Source organism: Phascolarctos cinereus, unplaced genomic scaffold (genome assembly GCF_003287225.1).
Source record: "Phascolarctos cinereus isolate Bilbo 61053 unplaced genomic scaffold, phaCin_HiC Scaffold_5;HRSCAF=322, whole genome shotgun sequence".
NCBI lineage: Eukaryota > Metazoa > Chordata > Mammalia > Diprotodontia > Phascolarctidae > Phascolarctos > Phascolarctos cinereus.
The window spans coordinates 6,852,279-6,878,384 of NW_027555958.1; positions in this window are offsets into that span (position 1 = coordinate 6,852,279).

Genomic DNA, 26,106 nt, shown 5'->3' on the forward strand with positions numbered 1-26,106 from the left:
TTGCCAATTCTTCTCATTTCTATTTCCACAACACCCTCCCCTTCTCTCTGCTCACACAGCTGCCATCCTAATTCAGACCCTCATCACCTCCTGCTTGGTCATCAGCATTTAAAAAAACTGTTATTGCTATCTTTTGTCTTCTTCTCCTGGATGTCCCCCTATATTCTTTCACCTCTCCCCTCCCAGATCATGGCTCCAGCTTATCCCAAAGGATATTTTTAAAGAAGGAAAAATAGGAATAAGAGTAGCTCTCAAACAGGTCTCCCAGTGTCCAGTCCATCATCCTCCACATGGCTGCCAGAGTCATTGGCCTAAAGCAGAGGTGACCACAGCTTGATAAACTCCAGTAGCTCTAGATTGATTCAAGGATCAAAGATTATTTCCTATTGATCCCATCCTTTGTAAATTCCTACCTTACATGCATTTTATAATGTACTTTATAGAATTTATGAATAATTAAATAGCCACAGACTATAGTTGCATGATTAAACATATTTTTACTGATAGGGTGCATGGTCAAGAAAGTATGGAGTCCACTGCTCTGTACCACATCTGCCAGGTGACAGACCTGGCATTGGAACCCAGCCTTACAAGCTGCTAAACCCATGTGCTACCCATTTCTTCCTGCCTTTAAAAAAAAAAAACTAAGAAACAAATACAGAAGTTCATTATGGAAACTCTTCTGCCTTAATGATGGTGATGTTGACAAAGTGTTCTTACGTGCTCTTCTGCTCTTTTCCTCCCATTCCTCTTCCCACCCATCCCACTGCCTCTTTTCGCATCCTCCTTCCCTTCCCTCTTCTCCCATGCTCTCCTCCTTCCCCCTCCCTCTACCTTTCCCTCTGTTCTCTCCATATTTTCTTTGAGTCTGAGCGTTTGCCCATTAATCTTTACATGAGGTCAAGGCATGACATTTTCCCTATCTCATGGGCCCAGAGAGCTAGTGAAAAGGCTATCAGTCTTTAAGAACAGAAATTGACCTCCTCTGTGGTTAAAGTAAATCCATAATCAAGGAAGGCTGGTGATGGATTAGAAATAAAGACTCACATCGAACCCGCTGTGCCTAACCCCCTCCCACTCCAGCATCTCTATGGAGAATAACAAAATTGTCAACAGAAAGTCTGTGTTTTCTTCCATGGCATCTCAACTGGCAGCTGTATACACCAAATTCACCAACCCATGCATATTTTTTGCCTGTTCAGCCTGACCACTTCCTTCTCACATTCAAACAGAACAAAACAGAGTCAAGCTTCTTTTCCATCTAAATTCATCTCTGTCTCTCAGATCCCTTCACTTTCTTCAAGGCCACCTCCTCCCAGAAGCCTCTGCAGATTATTCCTCCTTAATCAGCTAAGAGCATTATCAGCTTCCTCCAGTTTTGCTACTGTGCTTTGTCTGAATCTCTCTGTCACCTCCACCACACCAGATCTTGCATTATACTCAGGCTACTTTGCATGTAACTTATCCCACTGAGTCAGATGTAAGCTCCTTGAGAGTACAGACGCTGTTGTATTTTTATCTTTATGCCCCAGAAGCAAGCACAGAGGATCTGTTGCTGTGATACTAGCGTGGCAGAAGCGCCGAACACCTGTGCGCAACAGTGGGCGCTTGATAAACATTGGATATTGGTGTTGGTGGAAGAGTGTTTGACTGGGGATAGTGATCAATCACTGAGCAAGCACTGAAGCATTGTTAAGCAGTCACCATGTCGCCGGCACTGTTCTAAGCCCTGGAGTGACGGAGGAGGTAATTAAGTACATCTGAGATCTAGACCGAGGAGATGGAAGGCAGCCTGGGAGAGGGAGACACAGCACCTGGGGGCTCCTGCAGAAGGGAGCGTTGGAGCTGAATCTTGAAGGAAGCCAGGGGTTCTGAGAAGCAAGAGGTGAGAAGGGAAAGCATTCCAGGCGCCCAGGACAGAGGCAGGAGATGGGAGCCCTGGGTTTGAAGGCTGCCTCAGGTGTTTGTGAGCTCTGTGGCCCTGAGGAAATTACCTCAGTGAGCCTTGGTTTGGTTGTCTATAGAATGGGAACAATAACAGTACCTAGCTCTGAGTGAATGTGTATAAATGCCACATAAATGTCAGCTACTATTACTGTTACAGCCGATTCCTGCTCCTGGGAGAGAAGCCGTGAGTGACCAAGGCTAATGACTGTAAATCTCCTCTTGCCTTCATGGACAGTCCATGTTGCAGCCTACGTTGGGGAGAAGTGCAACCTTCCAATCTCTCCTCAGGCCCTGAAGCCGTACTCTAAGCCCTGGTGCCCTTCAGCCCAATGATGCCTCCATCTCCGCAAGCCAAGTCTGAGCCCATCCGTCTAGGCCAAATAGAGGACTCCTTCTCTGAGTCCTTCAATAAAACCCAGGATCCCCCAAATACAGTAGAGTTTCCACACCAAGCAGGACAACATTTAAAATATTAAAGCCTGGAGAGATATCATGGAGTAATGGACAGAGTCTTGGACTTGGAACTAGGAAGACCTGGATTCAAATCATGCCTTTGTCACCTTGAGAAAGTTATTGAACCTCCCTCTCTGTCAGGTTTCTCATCTGAAAAATGAGGGGTTTGGGCAATAAGGTCCCTCGTAGCCCTTCTACCTCAAAATTTGTTATCCTTTGATACTTTTGGGTACATTTGTAATGAGGTAAAGAGCAGCCCCCACCCACCAGTCTGCTGGACTAGAGCACATACCCATGCAATGCTAAGCATGTACCCTAGCCACTTCTCAGGAAAACAGCCTCAGCTCTGAAGGTCTTCGAGCCTTGGAATGACACAGCAAACCCTAGGTGGCCCCTAGATCATGATAGAGACAGCTTCTACTTTGTCTCTGTTGCTATCTCACCTCTTATCTGTCCTCTGTCTCTTTGTCTGTTTCTCATCTCTCTGTCTCTGCCTCTCTGTCTCTCTCTGTCTCTGTCTCTCTCTCTCTCTCTCTCTCTCTCATATTAGACACTCTGTCTGGGAGAACATGTAAAACATCACACAAGGAAGCCAGCAGATATGCTGAACTAGATGAGCTTGAGAGTGGATTTCCAAGCCCTGATTGCTTTATGTTTCTTTCCTGGACGTGGACAACTGAGTGATAATCTTAAGTTAAATATTTTGGGTCCTGAGGTGTCATTGGGAGCCCCTGGGTTCCTTCAGTTGGTTCTGGTTGTACTAGAAGTGATGCTCCCAACAGTTAATATCTTTCTTGGAGGAAAAGACAAAAGACAATCAGCAGGAGCCAGAGGAGTCTAATTCCTGCCTAGAAGGAGAGAGTACAGAGTCAAGTCAAAGGTGAAATGCTCATTCAGCAGGCCTCTAAAGTGCTTCTTATTTTGATATTTAAGGCTTGGCCTTCTAGGAGAATATAACAGTAGTTCTAAGTCACTGCTGCTTGTTTAAGTTTTTGTCAAAGCACCCTTGTGAGTCTTGTGTTTTTGACCATTTCTTATGCTTAGAGGAAATAAATAGCTGTCCCATATCCAATTTAATATAGAGTATCTTTTTACTATGTAATCCTTTTTGGGGAGAAGATTGAAATGAGCCAAGTCTGAGCTTTAAATGATACTTCCAGGGCTCTGGGCTGGGGATGTAGAAAGCCAAAGTTCAAGAAAAAGAGCCTAACCTTTTTTCAGAGGCTAGTCTTTCCCCAGGACTAAACCTAGTCCTGGGTCCAGAGAAGAAAGAGGCCCCTTAGTGAGACAGGGACAGGGTGAGCATCTCAGCACGCCCCCCCCCCAGTCCCCTACAATGGTTATATGTTGTTGCATGCTTTTGTTCAAATGCTCCAAAGGCAGCTTAGGCCCCAAAGCTTCAGAAAGCAGCCAGTGCCATCCATGAGAAAATGCAAAAGCTGGCAACCTTGCCTGTCTTCTGTCTCAAGCTAATGCAATTATTTCTTCCCTTAGGAGACTTGTCACTCCCTCCACATATGTATTCAGCAGATCTTTCTCTGTCCCATCATCTCCAGGCACCTCAGATCATCCCTGAAGTTCTGTCATCTCCATCATGCCAGCCAGTTCACACTCCCCAAGGTCCTCATTGTTTCTTTTCCATATGGCCCTATTTGCAGCTACTTAACACCCAGGGGGGGCTTCTGACTTCCAATTAACACATGGGGACTCTGTGTATGTTGGGGGAAGGAGGGATTCCAAACCTGAGTTCAGAAGGATCTGTAACCTTTGAGGAAAAAGAGGCAGGAACCTCTGCCCACTTGGCAAATTTTATAAGAGCCGACAATTAGCCTGTAAAAAAAAGTGAGTCTGTAGGGCTAGGGTGCTCCCCAGAACCTTGTTGCTGGTGGTCTTTAAGGTAAAAGAGAAAGTAACAAATGTTATGTATCAATATGTATGTATATATAGATATGTGTATATACATACATACATATACATATATGTGCATGTCAATATCTCCAGGGTCCCTGATTCCAGCAGTGCAATCATTCTATTTACATATCATTTCACAACCCCTCTCTGGATTAGAAGATGGCTTAGAGTTATTCTGATAAAAAATAAAAATGTCACCCTTTGACCATGTTGAGAGTCTCTGAACTTTGCTAGGCTGGCCCTCAGATAGCCAGGTAACAGTGATCATAAGGCCTGTATTCCAAGCCTTTGAAAATTCAGGGTCATCTCTATATTACCAAGATATTCCATGGGAAGTCCTCGGTGGAAAAACAACAATCATTTATTAAGCACCTACTATGTGCCAAGCTCCATGCAGAAATACAAAGGAAAAAATGAAGGAGTCCTTGCCTGAAGGAGCTTATATTCTAATAGGGGAAAACACTATGTATGAAGTCCAGTCTCTAGCAACCCTCTCCAAGGAGCATGACTTGAAAAATCAGTGACAAAGAGGAAGTCCTCTTGCCTTGCCCTTGAATTACTTGGATGCGTCCTGTTTTCATGGTGTTTTCCCACCCCTACTCCCACACCAGCTTTGCAGGAATGAGAGGCTAAATTGGAGTTGTGTTCCCAGGGAAAACCCTCTTTTTGCCTTGCAGAAAAGTGTATACAAAATGCTATCATTGAACTTCAAAGAGTCTCAGCTACACACAAGCATATTTTTCTTTTTTTTAAATTTTATTCTATTTTTAAAATTTTTTTTCCATATGATTTTGAGTTGAAAATTTTTCTCCCTTTTTCTCCCCCCACCCTCCCCAAGACGGGCACAATCTGACACAGGCTTTACATTTACATACCCATTAAACATATTTTCACATTAGTGGAGTTGTAAGTAAAAATTAAAACCAATACGAGGAACCATCAGAAACATGAAACAAAACTCAACAGAAGGTAAAAATAAGTGAGAGTGATTCGACTTCCATAGTTCTTTCTTTGGATGTGGACAGCATTTTCCTTCCCAAGGCCTCTGGAGATGTCTTAGATCCTCGTAATGCTGAGAAGGGTTCAGTTTAACAATCTTAGTCATTGCATAACGTGGCAGTTATTGTGTACAAAGTCCTCTTGGTTCTGCTCACTTCACTCAGCATCAGACCATATAACTCTTCCCAGGTTTTTCTGAAGTCAGCCTGTTCATCATTTCTTATAGCACAATAATATTCCATTACATTCATAAACCACAACTTGCTCATCCATTCCCCAATTGATGGGCATTCTCTCAATTTCCAATTCTTTGCCACCACAAAAAGAGCTGCTATGTATATTTTTGTACATGTGGGTCCTTTTCCCATTTGTTTGATCTCTTTGGGATATAGTCCTAGAAGTGCTATTGCTGGATCAAAGGGTATGCACTTTTTTGTATCCCTTTTGACATAGTTCCAAATTGTTCTCCAAAATGTTGGATCATTTCACAACTCCACCAACAATGTATTAGTTCCAATTTTCCCACATCCTCTCCAAAATTTATCATTTTCCTGTTTTGTCATGTTGGCCAATCTGATAGGTGTGATGTGGTACCTCAGAGTTGTTTTGATTTGCATTTCTCTAATCAATAACGATTTAGAGCATTTTTTCATATGACTATAGATGGCTTTAATTTCTTCATCTGAGAACTGTCTGTTCATATCCTTTGACCATTTATCAATTGGGGAATGGCTTGTGTTCTTATAAATTTGTCTTAATTCTCTATATATTTTAGAAATGAGGCCTTTATCAGAAAGACTGGTTATAAAAATTCTTTCCCAATTTTCTACCTTCCTTCTAATCTTGGTTGCATTGGCTTTGTTTGTGCAAAAACTTTAAAATTTAATGTGATATTATTTCATTATCTATGGGCGCTTTTAGCAGGATGTAGTTTCCTTCCTTATCTCTTTTGATTAGATCTATTTTTGCTTTTTTTTGCTTTCTGAGATCAGGATTGCTACCCCTGCTTTTTTTACTTCAGCTGATGATAATATATTCTGCTCCAGCCTTTTACCTTTACCCTGTATGTGTCACTCTTTTTCAAATGTGTTTCCTGTAAACAACATATTGTAGGATTATGGTTTTTAATCCATTCTGCAATCATTTCCTTTATGGGAGAGTTCATCCCATTCACATTCACAGTTATGATTACTATCTGTGTCTTTTTCTCCATCCTTTTCCCCCATTTATGCTTTTCTTTCTCCTTTTTCCTTTCTCCCCTTCACTAGTGTTTTGCTTTTGACCACACGCCTCCTTCAGTCCCTTCCCCCTTTTATTATCCCTTTCCCTTTTCTTCCCTTTAGTCTTACTGCTGTCCCTCCCTTCTTTCCCCCTCCCTTTTCTTTCCCCTCCCTTTTCTTTCCCCTTTTCCCTCCTACTGCCTATAGGGCAAGTTAGATTTCTATACCTAACTGATTATATTATGCCCTTCTTGAGCCTAATCTGATGAGAGTAAGGTTCAAACAATGCTCCCCCCACCCCCGCTTCTTTCCCTCTGCTGGAATAGGATTTTGTGTCTTTTCCTGTAATGTAATTTACCCTTGTCTGCCTCCTCCTTTCTCAGTACTTTTCTAAGATCAGATTGATCCACTTATTTGGATCCATTTAACCCACTTGATTAGATTTTTTTTATCATTACATCAAAGTCAACTAATATCCACCCTCTTTATGTATACTCCTTTAACAAGGTGTAATAACAATACAGTTCTCAAGGGTTGCAAGTCTCATATTCCCTTGTAGGGGTTTAAACAGCCCCCCCCATTAACAACATATTGTATCCTTCTGTCCCATTTACCTTTTTAAGTCCTTCTTGAGTCCTGTACTTGAAGATCAAATTTTTTGTTGAGCTCTGGTCTTTTTATCAGGAAAGTTTGGAAGTCTCCTATTTCGTTGAATATCCACTTCCTCCCTTGAAAAATGATGCTCATTTTTGCTGGGTAATTGATCCTTGGCTGCATTCCAAGCTCCTTTGCCATAAGGAATATCATGTTCCATGCCCTGCGGTCTTTTAATGTAGAAGCTGCAAGGTCCTGTGTAATCCTGACTGTGGTTCCATGATATTTAAATTCTTTCTTTCTGGCTGCTTGCAGCACCTTCTCTTTCATCTGGTAATTTTGGAATTTTGCTATTATATTTCTTGGCATTGTCAATTTGGGATCTCTTTCAGGTGGTGATCGGTGGATTCTTTCTATGGTTATTTTCCCTTCTGGTTCTAGGACTTCTGGGCAGTTTTCCTTTATGATTTCCTGAAAGATACTGTCCAGGCTCTTTTTTTCATCATGATTTTCAGGTAGTCCAATAATTTTTAAATTGTCTCTCCTGAGTGATTTTCCAGGTCGGTTGTTTTACTGATGAGGTATTTTACATTTTCATCTATTTTTTCATTTTTTTGTTTCTGTTTGACTGATTCTTGCTCTCTCATAGAGACATTAGTTTCCATTTGTCCAATTCTAGTTTTTAACAGATTGTTTTCTTCTGTTAGTTTTTGTACTTCCTTCTTCAACTGGCCAATTGTGTTTTTTAGGGACTTGTTTCTTCAGTACTCTTCTGTTATTTTGTCCTTCCTTCTTCAATTGGCCAATTGTGTTTTTTAGGGACTTGTTTTCTTCAGTGTATTTTTTTTCCAATTGGCCAATTGTATTTTTGAAGGACTCTTTTACCTCTCTCATTTGACTATTAAAATCCTTCTTGAGCTCTTCTAAGAAGGCTTTTTGGGCTTCAGACCAGTTCATATTCCCTTTTGTTGTTGCAGATGTGGGTTTGTTGACAATGTTGTCCTCTTCAGAATTTCTGTCTTGATCTTCACTCTTCTCATAATATGAATCTATGGTACGTTTCTTTTTACTCATGGTGTTTCTTTATTCCCTGGCCTTTAAAGAGATTGAGCTCTCCTGCTGGGGCACAGAGGGTACTGACCCAAGCTTCTTGTGTTGGGAGCCTAAGTCTTGGTCACTGGCTTTGCGTTCTGGGGCCTCTTATGCTGGGAATTGGAGGCTGTAGGTTTCTGGCAGCTTACCTTGTGTTGGGCTGGAATCAGCAAGGCTGGAACTTTCAGGCAATTCTAGGTTGCCTGCTTTTCCTTTCCTTTAGCTTTCTTCAGCTCCTTTTAGATGGCTGCTGCAGGATGTTTATCTGCCTGGGGCCCCCTGCAGTGTTGTCTTTCTTTGCGGTGGGGCTCCTGGTGGTTTTGTGAGCTGGTTTCCACTGATTCCCCCCCCCCCCCCCCCCCCCCCCCCCCCCGCACTCGGAGGTCCAGGTGTTGGTGTTTGCCTGCTCTACCACCTGGGCTTCAGGATCTCTTCACAATTGGGGGCTTCAGGGCTCCTACAGCTTACCTGGTGTTGGGTTGGAAACAGCAAGGTCGGGGCTTTAGGAAGCCTTTAGGTTGTTTTCTTCACCTCCTTTCAGATGAATGCTGCAGGGTACTTATCGCCTGGGGCCCCTTGTTTTTGCTGAGGCACTGGGAGACCCGTTTGCTGGGCTACTGAACTGCTGCTCCTTGTCCTTCTTCTAGTTCAGGTGTTACAGGGTTTTTTTTTCTGGGGTGATATTTTCTGGGTTTTCAGAGGTTGAGCGACTACCTTTTCCCTCCGCCATCTTGACTCCCGGAAGCAGACCCACACAAGCATATTTTTCATATAAAGAATAAGACTCAGTTTCTTGGGAACCTGACAAGAGTATGTAACAAGGTAGCATCTACTCTTTGAAAATGAAATCATTTATTGTGGTTTTTCACCTGCAAAGATAATCTAATACTATGTTGTTTTAGCGTTTAATTAAGCAAGTGTTCTTAACCATGAGTAGTCAAGAGGAGAGGGGGAGGAGGAAGAAGAGGAAAATAGTCGAATTTAGTGTTGTATAGTTTGCAAAATTCTTTACTTCCATTAGTTGATTTGATTCTCATGCCATTGAATGAATGAATGAAAAAAAAATTTGAATTACTTACTTTAATTACTTACTACAAGTAGTCACTTACTCTGTCAAACACAAGGTGAGAGGGGCAAAGGGCAAAAATATAAAAAGAGAGACAGTTCCTGTCCTCAAGGAGTTTACATTAAAATAAAAAGAGAAAACACATACGAGGGAGTGGCAGCCAGGGAAGGCAGTTTGGGTTTGGGAAGTCACAGTGATGATGGGCTAAGATATAGGTCAGTGAATGCATTGGCCTGCCCTTTCCAGAAGTAATGTCACTATTGATTTGATTATTGTGACCAAAGCAAAACATGGATAGTGGAAGTTGCAGAAGGAGTGACCCACCAATTGGGTTGGGCCCTAGTGTAGGAGCTCCAAAGATGAGCGGATTAACTTCTCAGGGGCCTGAGATCCTGGATTTTGGAGGTTCAGGGTACCAAGGTCCAAGTTTCACATGGAATGTGCAGATTTAGATGAGGAGAAGGGGATCTAGTGTTGGCAGGAAGAGAACAAGGTGGCTTGCATGGGATGTGAAGGTGAAACAAATGACCGAGGAGCTGCAGTTTTCTCATTTTACAGATGAGAAAACTGAGGCTCTGAGGTAAGGAGGATGGTCAAACTATCAATAACTACTGAAAGTTGGAGAAGCCAATCTTGTAATGTTTTGTAGTGTGTGAAGACGGGCAGTATCTACTCACAACCATGATGCACAAACAAGGGTTTCTTGTAGGATCATTGTTTAGCCACTAGATGACAATGTTAGCCCCTTTCCTGATCTGAGGATCTAGGTCCTGGAAAGTTCCATACCAACCCTGGAAGTTTGCGTATGCCCCATAAGCACTGAGTAAGTTTACGTTTTCTATAGTTCTTAGAGAAACATTGACCTGTTGTTCAGCTTGGCTTCCTCCCTCTAGCGGACAGCACTGATGTTTTCTCAATTGGTTTGTGGATTTCTGAATTTTATTGAGTCAAAAGTCAGCTCTCCAGCCTCCACCTGCTAGAGAAACCCAAGCTTCTTCTTGAATTGGCAATGTTTCAATGAACCCTAGAAACATTGCCCTGTCATAATGGAGCTGGCTCTCAGCAAAAGCAAACAAAAATGCTTTGCAACTGTGACCTCTTATTGTTTTCTTACCTTCTGGTGTAGAATTGATAAGTAAATTAACAATGAATTATTCAGAAAATATCATTATTATTATTTTCATTATTATAAGAGAATAATGAATAATAGATGTGTCCCAGATGAAGGCTCAGCTACAACTTAGTAGCTCTAGGAAATGTCCAGCTTGAATATAAACAGCAGTCACCATGGGACATTCAATTCATGCTGGACCAGTCACCAAGCAAAGATGCAGCACTTCTGGATGCAGGCTGTCAGCCCAGCCCGGAGTGTGAGGGCCAGCTTCCGCTATGAATCAGATCTTGTAATGATTGGCACTGGCACAATTCCTCCCTCTCTCATCACTTGCTAGGACTGCCGACTACTTACAGCCAATCATTCATGGAGCAAGGTGAGAGATCTCTGAAGCTGCCCTGGGCAATGAGTCCTTCTGCCATCATCCTGCCATTGCTGAATGCCTAGGAAACACAGACAGTAAACCAGCACCATAGCAGGAGACTGAATAGCTTCTGTTTCGCATTCAAACTCTGCTGCGCAGAGTGACAACTCAGACTGGCCGGCCGGCTGTTTGAATGCCAGACGTTTCATTTGCTGTTGTTTGTCCTTTGTTTTCAAGAGGACCAGTGACGTTAGGAAAGTGATGTCTTGACTTGCAAGCGAATAGGATTTAAGTGAGGCAGAACTGTGCAAAATCACCAGCCTCACTCTGTCCTCCAGAGTCATCTGGGTCCAGTGGCAAAATATAAATCAAGATGACTGGAAATGGCCCCAGATGAATGAAATGGGACATCTTGGCCTTTGTAAGCTAAAGTCTTTCCCAGGTCTCAGATTGTCTGAAGCAACACCCATTCAGTGATTAAGGCCAGGTAAGCAATGAGGCAAAAAATGACCTCTTACCAAGCCAAACTCTGGGAGGGGAGGCCCCTCAAGGTTTCTGGCCAAAACAATTGCTATTTATATTCACCCTGAGCATCAAAACCCAAATAATGACCAGGTAAGGCTACAGCTGGGACCTATCATTGGTAGTAAGAGCCAGGGTGATTTGGGTTTAAGGCACAGTCAAATAGCTTCATTTGATTCCCACTGGGCTTTATCAAAGCCTTGACCTCCAATGCTGTATTTCAAGAAGTCATAAATGAAACTAGATGGGACTATTTTATGGAGAAGTCACACAAGGCAAGTGCTCATATGGAGGTCAGAGACAAAGACATTCTCAAGGTCTCTCTGAAGAACTTTGAAATAAATTGTGAGACATGGGAGACACTGGCACAGGACAACCAAGTACGGTGGGCCTTCATCAAAGAAAGTACTGTACTCTATGAGCAGAGCAGAATTGCAGTAGATCAAAATATGAGATGTGCAAATTTAGAGACACCTCCACTTCAAATGTTCATATGGACTTTTTGTACTCAACCTATAGTAAAGCCTTCTGAGCTCGTATTGGTCAGATTATACGCAGTTGGACACGCTATACTTTAACCCCAATATAGCAATGTCATTCTGGTCCTCTTCAAGAAGGAAGAATAACATGCAGCTGATGGGGTGCTTATGTTTGGGTGCTTGTACTTGGACCCCAATTTCTCCCTAGCCTCAGAAACACTGTCTCTGACAATTTCTTCCCTGCCCAAGGACACTGTGCCTAGCAATTACTCATGAGTGGGCCCCAGCAAGACCCTGGTGCAATTACAAACAGCACCTGAAGGAATTATTAGTTTGAGCTGGCTTTGCACTGGGTCATAAAGACACTCTTACCCACTGGACTATCTATACTACCACCCCACCTCATTATCTACATCCTGGACTACTCATTATTTGTATTCTAGACTTAAGACATGTGTGTACATCTACCTTGTCAAACAAAACTTTGATTGGTGGCCGACTGGACAACTCTCAGTTACCCCTGAACTCTAGTTAACTTAGTGACATAGCAGGCCTAACTCACCTCCACATGGCCCCACTTGTGGGCTTTTCCTAGTGAACTCTGGGTAAAATGCCTGCACAGTAGGTACAAGAAGCGCATGTTCTTTTAAGAACTGACCACTCCTTAACCACTCCCTAATCCCACCCTGAATCACCTAGTGAGCATATTTGGCACATGTTTTATTGTATTTTATCTTATATAAACTTTAACTGTTTCACTCTAAGGTTTCAGGATCCTTAAGAATCCTTGCCCACTGAAAAGCGTAATAATAAACTTTTCCTCTGGCTGGAAGAATAATTGAGTTGAATTCATTCAGGCAGGGCCTGGCGTCACAACCTCGGGGTTCCCACCAGCACCCCCAAACCTCTAGACCTCCCATGGCATCTCTTTCTCCAACCTTGAGCTTAGTATCCTTCCCCACCTTCAACTGTGCCTTTCATCACTTCTCTTGAGGTCCAGTCCCAAATCCACAACTGTTCTGTTGGGAGGAGTGTTCAAGGGGAAGCAAGGCAAACTAGAGACCAAGTACCATTACCGTCAGAGCCTAGACTAAGGGCTGGAAAGGACTGTGGGGGTTACCCAGCACAGAGCCAGCATGTAACAGGTGAGGAAGATGAAGAGCAGAAGGGGAAGGTAACTTGCCCAAGGTCACAAGGGACAGTGCCAGGAAATGAAGCCACGTCCTCTGACACCAAGTCTGGTGCTTCTTCCACCACACCAAGCTGACTGAATTGATAAGCAGACTGTTTCCTCGGAAATCCTTCCCAAATAAAAACGCACACAAAAAGACCAGCTTTCCTTGGCAAGAACCCTCAGCAACGTCTTCTGTCTTCACGGAGCAAGCTGTTTTTGGATCTTCTTTCCCAGCAATTAAGACTTCAAGCAGCTCCGTGCATGTGACCTAACCCTCAAGTCTGTTAAACATCTTTGGCAGGATTTTCTCAGCCAGCCACTCTGGCTACTTTTCGTGCTTTTTGTTAACGTTGGTGTTTCCATATTGATCACTTTGGAAAACTCCTTATAACACACAAGTCATGTCTATACAGGACGTCTTACCTAACTGTGCTTTATCTTGCACACCCAGACTTGACCTTGCTATATCACAGGTCTATTTTCCTTGTGTAAAGTGTACTGATAGGGAAGTCTCTGATTAACTTGAGGGTAAATGAGCTTTTGGACGCTTTAGAGGGGTCTCCACATAGAAGGTATGGACACATGTGATTAAAATTTACATTCCCTTTGGGCAGAGCACCCACAGGTAATGTGTGATGCCTTATGTGGACAGAGAGAAAGAAAGAAAGGAAGAAAGAAAGAAAGAAAGAAAGAAAGAAGGAAGGAAGGAAGGAAGGAAGGAAGGAAGGAAGGAAGGAAGGAAGGAAGGAAGGAAGGAAGGAAGGAAGGAAGGAAAAGAAAAAAGAAAGAGAAAGAAGGAAGGAAGGAAAGAAGGAAGAAGGAAGGAAGGAAGGAAGGAAGGAAGGAAGGAAGGAAGGAAGGAAGGAAGGAAGGAAGGAAGGAAGGAAGGGAAAGAAAAAAGAAAGAGAAAGAAGGAAGGAAGGAAAGAAGGAAGAAGGAAGCAAGGAAGGAAGGAAGGAAGGAAGGAAGGAAGGAAGAAGAAGGGAGGGAGGGAAAGAAAAAAGAAAGAGAAAGAAGGAAGGAAGAAGGAAGGAAGGAAGGAAGGAAGGAAGGAAGGAAGGAAGGAAGGAAAGAAGGGAGGGAGGGAGGAAGGAAGGGAGGGAGGGAAGGAAGGAAGGGAGGAAGGAAGAAAGGAAGGAAGGAAGGAAAGAAGGGAGGGAGGAAGGAAGGAAGGGAGGGAGGGAGGAAGGAAGGGAGGGAGGGAGGGAGGAAGGAAGGGAGGAAGGGAGGAAGGAAGGAAGGAAGGAAGGAAGGAAGGAAGGAAGGAAGGAAGGAAGGAAGGAAGGAAGGAAGGAAGGAAGGGAAAGAAAAAAGAAAGAGAAAGAAGGAAGGAAGGAAGTGTTGCCCAACTGGTAAGTTCCAGTTTGATTCCCAGTAGGCAGCCTCTTTTCTACTCACAAAGGTCGCTGTTTATCCTGCATTCCTGAAGAGGACCTGGCATGCAAGTAAATTGGATTTAAGTGAGGGAGGGCTGTGCAAAGTCACCAGCCTCACTTTCTCCTCTGCAGCCATCTGGGTCCAGTGGCCAAATATAGATCAGGCAACTGGAGATGGCCCAGGATGCAGTGGGAACCTTGACCTTTTCAAGCTAAGGTCTTTAACAGGTCTCAGTTTGTCTGAGGCAACATCCATTCAGTGAATTTTCTTTCTTCAAGACCAGCCTTAACCACAAATCACTCTGGATCTCATTGATTGGCCAACAATAGGTCCCAGGCCTAGCACTAGTTTGTCATTGTTTAGGTTGGGATTGGCTCAGAATGAATGTAAATAGCAATTGTTTCTGTTTTGGTCAGAAAGTCTGAAGGTCTTTTGCATCCAGACAGATTTTTCCCCCAATTGTTTATTTATTTATTTGCCAGTTTATTCATTTGTTTGTTTGTTTGTTTGTTTGTTTAAACTAGGCAAAGAGGCCATTCTCCGTGTTGCCTCAGTCAAACTGAGACCTGCTAAAGATCTCAGATTTGTGTATGTGTGTGTGTAGAAGCTATTGAATTTCTATACATATATACATATATCTTTATTTTATATGTGTGTTGTGTGTATAAACATAACACACACACTTTGCTATCTGGTGTTTCTAGCACAAAGGTGGGCACAAGAAAGACAGCACGAGTATGTGGTGGAATTGAATCCAGGATGAAGTAGAAGCCAAAGGCTTGCAGACTACTCAGGAGTGTTCTGCCTAAATACCATGAATCCTTTCTTCAGAGAGAGCATCAGAAGGCCCTGGAAGAACCAATCTTCACCCAACATGAAGGAATGTTATTCCATTCCACTACAGGAAAAACAGCAAGGTTTGCCCAAGGTCACAAAGGGTGTAATTGGGTCTAACAAAGAATTAGACATGACTGAAATGATTGAAACACACATATATTTATACAATACACATGTATAATAGATATACATGTGTATTTCTTTATTCTATATGTATATGTTTTTCAGTCATTTCAATCATGTCCAACTCTTCATGACTCAGTTTAGGGTTTTCTCAACAGAGATACTGGAGTGGTTTGCCATTTTCTTCTCCAGCTCATTTTACAGATGAGGAAACTGAGGCAAACAAAAGTAAATAACTTCTCCAGGATCACAGCTAGTAAGTGTCTGAAGCTGGATTTGAACTCAGGAAGATGAGTCTTCTTGACTCCAGGCCCAGTGCTTTTGTGCACTATGTTGCCACCTAGCTGCCCTAAAATACAAACCACTGACAAGATGGTATATGTATATTTGCATCGAAAGGACTAGAAGCAGAAAATGTGTATCCCAATGGAGTCAGAATCTTCTTTCACAATTGTCAAAATTCTCTAGCTAGGTGACACAATACTTTGAGCACCAGGCCTGGAGTCAGGAGGACTCATCTTCCTGAGTTCAAATCTGGTCTCAGACACATGTTCAATTCTTTCAACTGATTCTCATATGGCAAGAACTTCAGGCTCTTTTCTATCAGGGCCAGACCCCTCAGAATCCATCTCAGCTGCCATCATCTTTATAAGACCTATCTTGATTCTCCCTGTTTCTTGTACCCTCCCATCAAAAATTACTTTGTATATTGACTTTTCTGCATCCATACCCACATCCAATAGAATGTAAGCTCCTTGAGGACAGAAACCATTCTTGTTTTTTTTTTCCTTTGTATCTCCATTGCCTGGCACATCATAGGTGCTTGACAAGTGCTTGTTTACTAAATGAAAGGGAGGGAGGGAGGAAGGGAGGAAGGAAGGAAGGAAGGAAGGAAGGAAGGAAGGAAGGAAGGAAGGAAGGAAGGAAGGAAGGAAGGAAGGAAGGAAGGAAGGAAGGAAGGAATTTTATTTCAATACAAAGGACTTTATAACAGCTGGAGCCATCATCCAACAATGGAATCAGTTGCCTCAGAAAATGGGCTTATTATCCCTAGAAAGGATTAGTTGCCGTCTGGCAAGAATGCTGTAGGAATGACTACTGCAGTGAGTGGAAGGTAGAATTGAATGACTCCTCAGGTTCAGTCCAACTCAAGTGCTCTGTGGCTTGAGGTCTAGCCACGACTGCTTCTGGAAGACAGATTCTCTTTTCAAGAAAGGAAGTTGTTACTCCTTGAGGAGCCAGAAGGGAAAGTGGTGCAGATGGCGCTCATACAGCATAACAATAATTGGCAAACCCCTTTAGAAAGTATGACTGTGAAATGACAACTTAACAGCTGGATCAAACAAAGAGGTTATCATCTTCTATTCCAATGAATGTAGAAGGTTGATTTTACAACCAAAGTAACATTTGAAAAAGTAGACATTTAATCTTCAAAGCAAAGCCAGCCAGCCAGAAGCAATTGAACAATATACTAAGGCCGCTCAACATTTCTAGTTCCTTTGCATGGAATCCTATGTGTTGTAGTTATGCTGGAGTGGAGACCAACACAACTCTCAGTGAGGAGACCAAAGTCATAGTAAGTGTCTGTTTCCTACCACCACCTCCCATCTCCACACCTTTGAATAGGCTGTTCCCCATACCAGGAAAGTTCTCTCTCCTTACCTTTTCCCCTTGGAATCCCTGGTTCCCTTCCAGATTCAGCTCATGCACCACATTCTACATCAAGAATTTTTCCTGTTTGCCTTCTTCCTCCTCATTTAATATGTAAACTCCAAGAGGGTGAGAATGATTTCACTTTTGCCTTTTTTTTCCCCCAGTGTTTAGCATAGTCTCTGGCATATAGGAAGTGCTTAATAGATATTTGTGGATTATAAAACAGGAAACAAAGAAAGTGCCAAGAAGTCAGTGTGGTACAATGGAAGGATCACAAGTTCTGAGGTCAAAGGACCTGAGTTCAAATCCCACCTCTCATGTTTACTAGTTGTGTGGCCTTAGACAAGTCATTTAACTTTCCTGGACCTCAGTTTCCTCATATGTTAAATAAAGGGGTTGGATTATATGGTCTTTAATGTCCATCTAGCCCTAAAGCTAGGATGATTTAGGATTCATAAACCTATGAATTTCTTTCATTTTGTTACTTGATAAAACAAGCATCCAAAATCTCTTAAATGATAGTGCCAGACATCCATTTTGTAGGAATCCATAATAATATTCTGTAAGATCCTATTGAAAGGCAAGAAGATATCCTAAATACCCATTTTAAGCTGTAAAGCCCCATTCCTTATGATGTCTTTTTCACATTGATTTCAATGTTTTGTGTGCATTATCTCAATTCACAAAATAGCGACCTAGAATAAATATATCAATGTTACAAATTTGCTAATTAAAAATGGATTTTCACAGAATCTCCGACTTGGATGGGACCTCTCACTAGTTGGTGTTAATGATGGGTGAGATAAGCACCCTAATGGCTGTATGTTTTTTAATAAGATTTAATTTTTCCCAATTACATGTAAAGATAATTTTCAACATTCGTTTTCAAAAAATTTTTGAATTCCATATTTTCTCCCTCCTTCCCTCAATTCCCCTGTCTCTGAGACAATAAGCAATTTGATATAGGTTATCCATGTGCAATCATACAAAACATATTTCCGTGTTAGTCACATTGTGAAAGAAGATAGAGACCCAAAAGGAAAAAACAATTTAAAAAAAGAAAAGAAAATGAAAAATAGTATGCTTCAATCTGCATTCCGACTCCATCAGTTCTCTCTCTGGAGGTGAATAGCATTTTTCATGATGAGTCCTTTCCAATTGTCTTGGATGATTGTATTGCTGAGGATAACTAAGTCCTCCACAGTTGATCATCATACAATGTTGCTATTACTGTGCACAATGTTCTGCTTACTCCACTTTGCATCAGTTCATGTAAGTATTTCCAGGTTTTTCCAAAGTCAGCCTGCTTGTCATTACAATAAGGGAAAATTCAAAATGGTAGACAAGTAAAACAGAGTAGAATCCAAAGTACCACTCCTTAATGGGAAACTTCTGGGCACATGAATCAGACTTTGAATCTCTGACACACATAACTATTTTGAAGCTACCTGAAAAGTCTGAAACTAAGGTGATGTGGATAATCATTTATCTGACAAAGCAACATGATAAAAAGGAAATGTAAAAACATACGAAAACACATTAGTCTGGCTTGTGTTTCTTTTAAAAACATATTGCTGAAATGACTAATATGGAAATGTTTCACATGATTGCATATGTATAACCTGTGTCAGATTGCTTACTGCCTTAGGGAGGAGGAAGGGAAGGGAGGGAGAGAATTTGGAATTAAAAAAAAATTTAATGTTAAAAATTGTTTTTACATGAAATTGAGGGGAAGATAAAATATTATTAAAATATATATTACTGATCAATCATTTATTAAGTGTTTGCTATGTGCCAGGCACTGTGCTTGCCTCATATAAAGACAAAGAATATAACAACAGCTAGTCTCTGATCACAGATATTACAAATATGTCCTTTCTCTAAAGAACATGGTATAAGTTAGTGCTAACCCAATAGCACTGCCCATTAAGACAATATGCTCACATAAAAAAAATGATGAAAAAAGAGGAGGAAAGCATTATGGATAGCATTTGGGTGAGGAATGAGGAAGAATACTGTTTTGAGAAAATACTGCAGAAGCTGAGGCAGAAAGAAGAAATAGCTGAAACATTTGAGGAAGAGATCCTAAATCTGGTACAGTAGAAAGGTAGAGTAGTGAAAGGAATGGTCAATTACCCAGAACTCTCTATGACAACAGTACAGCTGATGATTTCTTGACTTGCTAGAACAGTAATTGCATTTTGGAAAATGTAGAAGAACCAACCAGGAAAAATAAAAACAGGTGCAGGGGGTAATGAGGGAAGAATACTCCATCCTAGAATTCATTACACAGAAGAAGAGGAAAGGAAGGTGCCATCTGATGTGTACCCTAGCTTTTTGAAAGAGCAGATTCCAATGGATTCAGAGAAAAGATTGGTACAATCCATTCTCCAGGGGAGATCAACCTCAGGACAGTGGGGAAATTCTCAAGAACTTTTACATTTAGATGAAGAGGGAAAAGATGAATTGCTTAAAAGGAACAGAAGAGGGGAGCAAGGGCAGATAACAGGGGTGGGTGAGAAAGTTCTCTAAGTATAATTTTGGGGTTACCAGAGCTCCAGATCTGGGTTTGGGAAGAGAAGACAATGACAATCCAAAAAAATCTCATTTCTTTATGTTGGGAAAAGAGGAAGATCAAAGAAAGACCAGGGATGCTCTTTAGAGCAAATGGAACAATGATAATGGTTACTAAGACAAGTCTGAGCTACTCAACTCTTGCTTTACTTGAGGTTTTTCTGCCAAGAGAATGATGAGTGGAAATGAACAGGACACAGAAAGGAGGATTAATAGAGAGTTTGATATCCATGGTAAATAAAGAGAGAGAAGAGATCACTCAGCTTCTCCTGATGAGCTCAAATTGCCTGGTTCAGGCCAACAACATCCTTGAGTATTTTTGGTAATTGTGCCTGCAAAGCCAGTGAAGGATATCTGAAAAAAAATTGGCATGATTAATACAGAGAAGCAGAGGAAAACTTAGATGTACTGTGATACAAGATGTACAAAGTGATACAAGCAAAACATTACACAGATATGCATATAGACACATGTATATATACACCCATGTATATGTACACACGTGTATATATACAGCCACATATAACATACATATGTACAATGATTACCAAAAATGTCAATAGGAAGAATAACCCCCTAATATTTGAAAATGAACACTGTAACATTATAATGACTAAGCTTGGCCCCAAAGAAGAGCTATAAAAAGACACTTCCCCCAACCCCTTTGCAGAAGTGAAGGGATCATGGGAGTGGAATACCATATATCATGCGAGACTTTATTTATATGCTAGCTCATTTTGCAGAACTTTTTAAAAATTTTCTTTGTACTCTATCATAAGGGATAGTTCTTGGGAGGAGTGAAATGCATTGGGTAATATAGGTCATATGAAAATGAAAGATAGACATAAAATTATTTTAAAATACATTGTTTAAAGAAAGGTCATAAGGAGAGAGAGACATGCTCCAAGACTGAAGAAGAACAGATGTCCTGATTTTCTGCTCATTATAAGCCAGTGAGCTTGACTCCAAACCTGGGCAAAATTCTATAATGCCTTATCGAAGAGATGGTTAGTGAATATCTGAAAAAGAAAGGTGTGGTGACAAAGAGTCAGCCTGGCTTCTTCAAGAGCAAATAGGGCTAGGGCTGGAATAACCTCATTTTCTCTTTTGACAGTTACTAAAAAGATGGATAAACAGAATAATATTGATGTAACTGACCTAGATTTTAGCAAAGCATTGAACAGTTTTTCATTCCATGCTTGTGGAAAAGATGAAGATGTGAGCTAGACAATAGAATAATTGGGTTCCCAGTTAACAACAATTAATGAGCATCATTTTTATCTGGCCATTAAACCATGGCCAAATAGACCTAATCTGTTTCTGGATCCTCTTCCTCAGAAGGAAGCAACTTTGGGATCTTTCATTATGATTAAATTTCTACCACTATGTCCATGTAGGTCCGTAACAAAAAATAATGTCACTTCAGCAAACCAAATGGGAAAATCCCTTTCAAACCTCCATGTCTCTCCCTTCCCACTGGTATTATCCTTTATTTCAGCCATCTTGTAGCTTTCTTTTATTTTTCTTTGTGGGCTAAAAGACAAGTCTCAAGTCATTAAGTTCAATTCCATGGATGAAGTTAGACATATGGATGCTTTGCATTTGAAATGAAGCTTGAGGCTAATAAATTGTTTCTTCTTTCTCTGTGAGGCAGACAGAGTTTTAGGATATGATGGCATAATTGTTCGACTCCTTATTTTAAAGAATTTAACTTTTTATGAATTTCCTGAGGATGTGAGCCATCTATACTATTTCTTCTATCTGCATTACTGTGCCCTTGTGTCCAAGAAAAATTGAATAAATGTTGGTCTGAACAATCCAATTTGGATCAATTCAGTAAGGTTTTATTAAACATTTACTATATGCCAGGCACTGTGAAAGGAACTAAAGATACAAAGACAAAAATAAAACTGTCTCTATGCTCAAGGAACTTACCTTGTACTTGGGGGAACAACATTTATGCAGATAAATTTAATGGAGAATTGCCCAATGAGGGAGCAGGTGGGGTGGAGAATGGGAGGAACATGGACTTGGCCGACCTTGAAACAGGTACCGATATTCCCTGCCTGAAGTCAGCCCTTAGAGCATGTGTAGATATTCTCTCCCTCCTTCCAATTCAGTCACAAGTGGAGACTTGGCAAGCTATCTTCCATCCAGGAGAGACTGAGGTGGTCCTGGTGGGATGGGCTGATACGTTGTGGGGATGGGAGGGTGGTTCTCTGGTTGGCTGAGGAACTGTCAGAAGAGTGATGAAGCGGGGGTATCGGAGTCAGACCCGAGGGTGTATTCCAAAGGGGAGATCCACTCCTCTTCTGGTCATTGTATTATTCCCTGCCCAGGAGCCCAGTGAAGGAGAACTATCACAAGATCCCAGGGGAGGGGAGTAGCAACAAGCTGCCTTCTCCACTCAACCCCCAAGGCTTCTGTGAGCACTCAGTCCTTCTGCTTCGTTTGCATCATGGGTGATAGCAGGTGAATTAGTACACTGAGAAGAAAGGTGCTGGTGCAACACCAAGCCCCTTGCAGTATCTCCACTGTTCTATTGGCTTTAAGTGCTCAGTTTACTGGATGAAAGAGAGTCTTCACAAACACCAAAGGTTCCAAATTTCTCTGCTTTCCTTCCTTGTTCTAATTTTGAATGGAATTTTAAGCATTTTTTTTCCAAGAAAGCTTCTGGGACCAAGACACCAAGGAGACTAGGGCTCCCCCTCCCCAATTCAATAAGAAGTAAGATTGGGTTGAAAAGCATCCGTGTGTTTTGAAACATTGCTTCTTTCTAATTCTCAGAAATATGGCAGAATATGATCCTGCTTAAGAACAGGCAATATGTTGCTATTTGCCTGCAAAGACTGAACAGATTTCTTTGCAAAAGGGGGAGCGATGGACTGGAATCTGTTATATTTCAAGTAGCTTTGGTGTCCAAGTTGCCCTCCTGATATTGACTGCAAATGAGGATGGCTCTGTTCCCATTGTGGAATTTGTGTATCCTCTCCTTACCAGCTGCCATTTAACTGGGCTTCAAGTTAGCCCAGAAATTCAAGTTTGGAAGCTTTGCTCCCACCAGGTTCCTGAGACAGTCTGGAGCCCTGCCAGAATCTCAGCTTTCAGTCTGACAGTGGAATAAAAGGGTTAAAGTGGTCCATCAGCTCACCCAATTAGAGTGAAGAAGACCTGACTTTCGCTAGTCCTAATTAAGGACCTTTCCTGAGAGGCAGTCTGTCAAGAGGGGTACTTCAGAGCGGAGTCCTACAGGGTTTGTAGTGCTTATTTGATTCCTGCACAATTCTACAAATAACTTGAATTGCAGGTCACTGGTCCTGGAAGAATAACCATGAAGTAATAGCCTCTTTAAAATGACTTCCTTTTTTTTTAACATTACCTCCAACAGTAGAGGACCTCAGTTCACAACCCACCTCTGACACATTTCCTGAGTGACCTTGAGAAGTCACATAACTTCTTAGGCCTCAGTTTCCTCATCTGCAAAATGAAGGGTTTGATTTGGACAGCCTTGGAGGCCCCTTCTAGCTCTCGTCCTGTGATTCTATGTGGTTGGCAAATACTTAGCTGCACACATGTTGATTTCCCTCTGTAGGCCATATATCACCTCCTAGAATATGGTAAGACAATGTGCCATGCATGTGTGATGGAAGGGCCCTTCTTGCCCACCCCCCTCCTCAGAGCACCCACAGGTATCCTCAGCCTGGTGACTCGGCTTCATATTATGTGATGTCAAAAGGTCTTTTAAGTTGCTGCTCAGTTAGAACTCCATGGATATACTAAAGAGACCAATCCCAGCCCTCAGTCCTCCTCCTTCTTCCATCTTTGAATGAATGACTCCTTTAAACTGTCCGCAGAGTCTGGTCAGGTTTCATTTTCTTCCACCAGGCCACAAGCCTTTCTCTGGCATGGGGCCACCCCCGTTTGTGTCCTCTTTCTTTTGGTAGAATGTCTTGTGTGATCACAGAAGACAGTGGACATCTTGCAATTTCTGGGTAACTAAGCAGCAGGATATGGCTAGGTAGTGTTGTCTGTCCTTCATTCTCAGGGAGGCCACGCCATGAAGTACAAGTGAATCCAATTTAAGTGAGGCAGGGCTGGGCAAGGTCACCAGCCTCATTTTCTCTTCCAGAGCCATCTGGGGCCAGTGGCCAGTAGAGCCTTTGTGGCAGCAAGACCAGTGAAAGGGAAAGAGTCGCTTGCAGAGAGAGATCACTGGAGAAAAAGACATCTCGGTTTCCAGCAGGCTGTAGTAGTGAAATACAAATGCCAAAGAATCCATTCATAACTGTCCCAATGAAGCTGGAATATTAGCCTCCTAGCTCAGTTACTGAATTCTGTCACAATCACTCTCTCATCCTGAATTGCTTAGCATTCTAAAATTATCCAACCCATACCTGATTTGTGTTTATACTCTGGGTATTGTTTTACTTCCCTTCTCTCTTTCTTGGAAAAACCTTGAGACTAGAGCCAGAAGTAGAGTCCAAGATGGGGATGGAATGGAAGCACTGGGAGCCTGGTTTCCCAACTGAGGAGACAGGTAACACCAGAAGAATGAACCTAGGACAAACCACAAGGACAAATAAAGGACAAAGATTGGCAAAGCTTGCCAGCCCCTGGGGACTCACACACGTACTTACCATTGGGCTAAAAATGTTAGCTCCTTGTAGAGACAGATACACCTCTGGTTTTGTATCAACAGTGCCCTGCACAGTGTCCAACATACTTGTAATTTTCTATTAAATTGAGTATCCTTAGTATAATGTCAACAAATCCCAGCATACTGAGCAGAAGGACACAGAACCATGGAGGTGGGAAGAACTGTGGCTGTTGAACGCTCTCTAGAATATCAGAATATATATATATATATATGTATATGTATGTATGTATATGTATGTTATGTATGTATGTACGTGTGTGTGTTGGTTAGCTTTGCTGAACTGTTGTTTTCTCCCTTCTTGTTATTATTTGTTTAAGTGATGGCTTAAGGGGTGGCCTTTGAAAGGAGAGGTATGAAAGAATACATTGTGAAATGCAGGTGATAGAAAAATTGAAGCTATAAATAAAACTTGATGAGACAGACAGACAGACAGAGACAGAGACAGAGATTGGGGAAGCTGAGAAAGAAGCCCCACTGAGTTAGCCTAACTTAGATCTCATTTGTTACCTACTGCTGAAGACTGAAGAACATCCCAAGCCAGATGGGTCAGGGAATCTTCCAGGTGGGAAGATTTTCATAGCCTAAGTTTTTTTTTAAGCTAGTCTATAGGACTAGACAGAGTGTCCAGACAGAAATGAGGACATCCTGGAAGACCCAATGGAGTTTGGCTTATTGATTCTCTCCAAAAACAGGAATACTTTCTTTTCCTTTCTTTAAAATATCTTCCTCTCTCATTGCTCTCTGACTATGCTTTATTCATATTAGGAACAGAAAGAACTTTATCCACCATTTCTTCAGGCATTTATTCATTCTTTTTTCACAACTCTGGGAAAGAAGTGTCTTTTCTCCTTCCTTTAGAATGAAAGTTTCTGCTTTGCAAAGCAAACCCTTCTGTTGTGCCATTGTTGTTAACATCATTGTTCTCATCATCAATAATGATGGTGGTCTCTCTTCTTTTTTAACCTCATATTCAAGTCTTTACCCTTCCTTATGCAGCAAACCATCCTTTTTAATAATGTTTTAAAAAGAAAAATTTTAAAAGTTGCTCAAATATGTTCAAGCAAACACGCTTGACAATGTATGTGCTATTCTATACCTACAGTCCCCCACCTCTCAAATGAAGGGAATCACTTGAATTTTCTCTATTCTTCACTAGTGTCCAACTTGGTGGTTATAATAACAAAGTGTTCAATTTTTACTTTTTTTGTTCCTTCTCCTCACATTGCTGTAGTCATTTTTTATCATATTCCTGGTTCTTACTTTACTCTGCAATTCTTATGTCTTTACATTAGGCAATCAGTAAGCATTTTTAAGCCTCCTCTGTGTCAGGTGCTGAGCTAGAAAGTGTGGATACAAAAAAAAAAGTTGAGACATTCTATGTCCTCAGAAGGCTTATGTTCTAATGGGAGAGAGAATGTGTGCATTTATAAGCATATACAAAATCAAGACAACATAATGGGAAGGAAAGGCAGTAGCAGCTGGGGAGGGGGATCAGAAAAGGCCTCATGTAGAAAGCAGAACTGGAGTTGAGTGTTGAAAGTAAATAGAAATTGGAAGAGGTAGAGGTGAGGAGGAAAAGGAATTCCAAGCATGGAAGACAGCCAGTGTACAGAGATAGGAAATGCAGCTTCATGTTGGAAAAACAGTGAAAAATTTGAGCCATTGAATGCTTTTTCTAAGTTCTTCAGATTTGTTATTTAATAAGGCAAAATAATATTCAATTATCTGAGTGAACTACAATTTGTGTAATCATTCCTTAGCCATCCATCTGGGTTCTTAGTCCCATTATTTCCCATATCCTGTCAGCTCCTTCCTTCAGCAATTTTCCTTCTTGAGCTGCTGTCTTCGACTGGTTTTCCTTTCCCTCTTACGAGGTTTCTCCTCATCCCTCACACGCCTCTGTCAACTCTTGGGATTCATTCACTTATTCATTCCGATCCACCATCACTC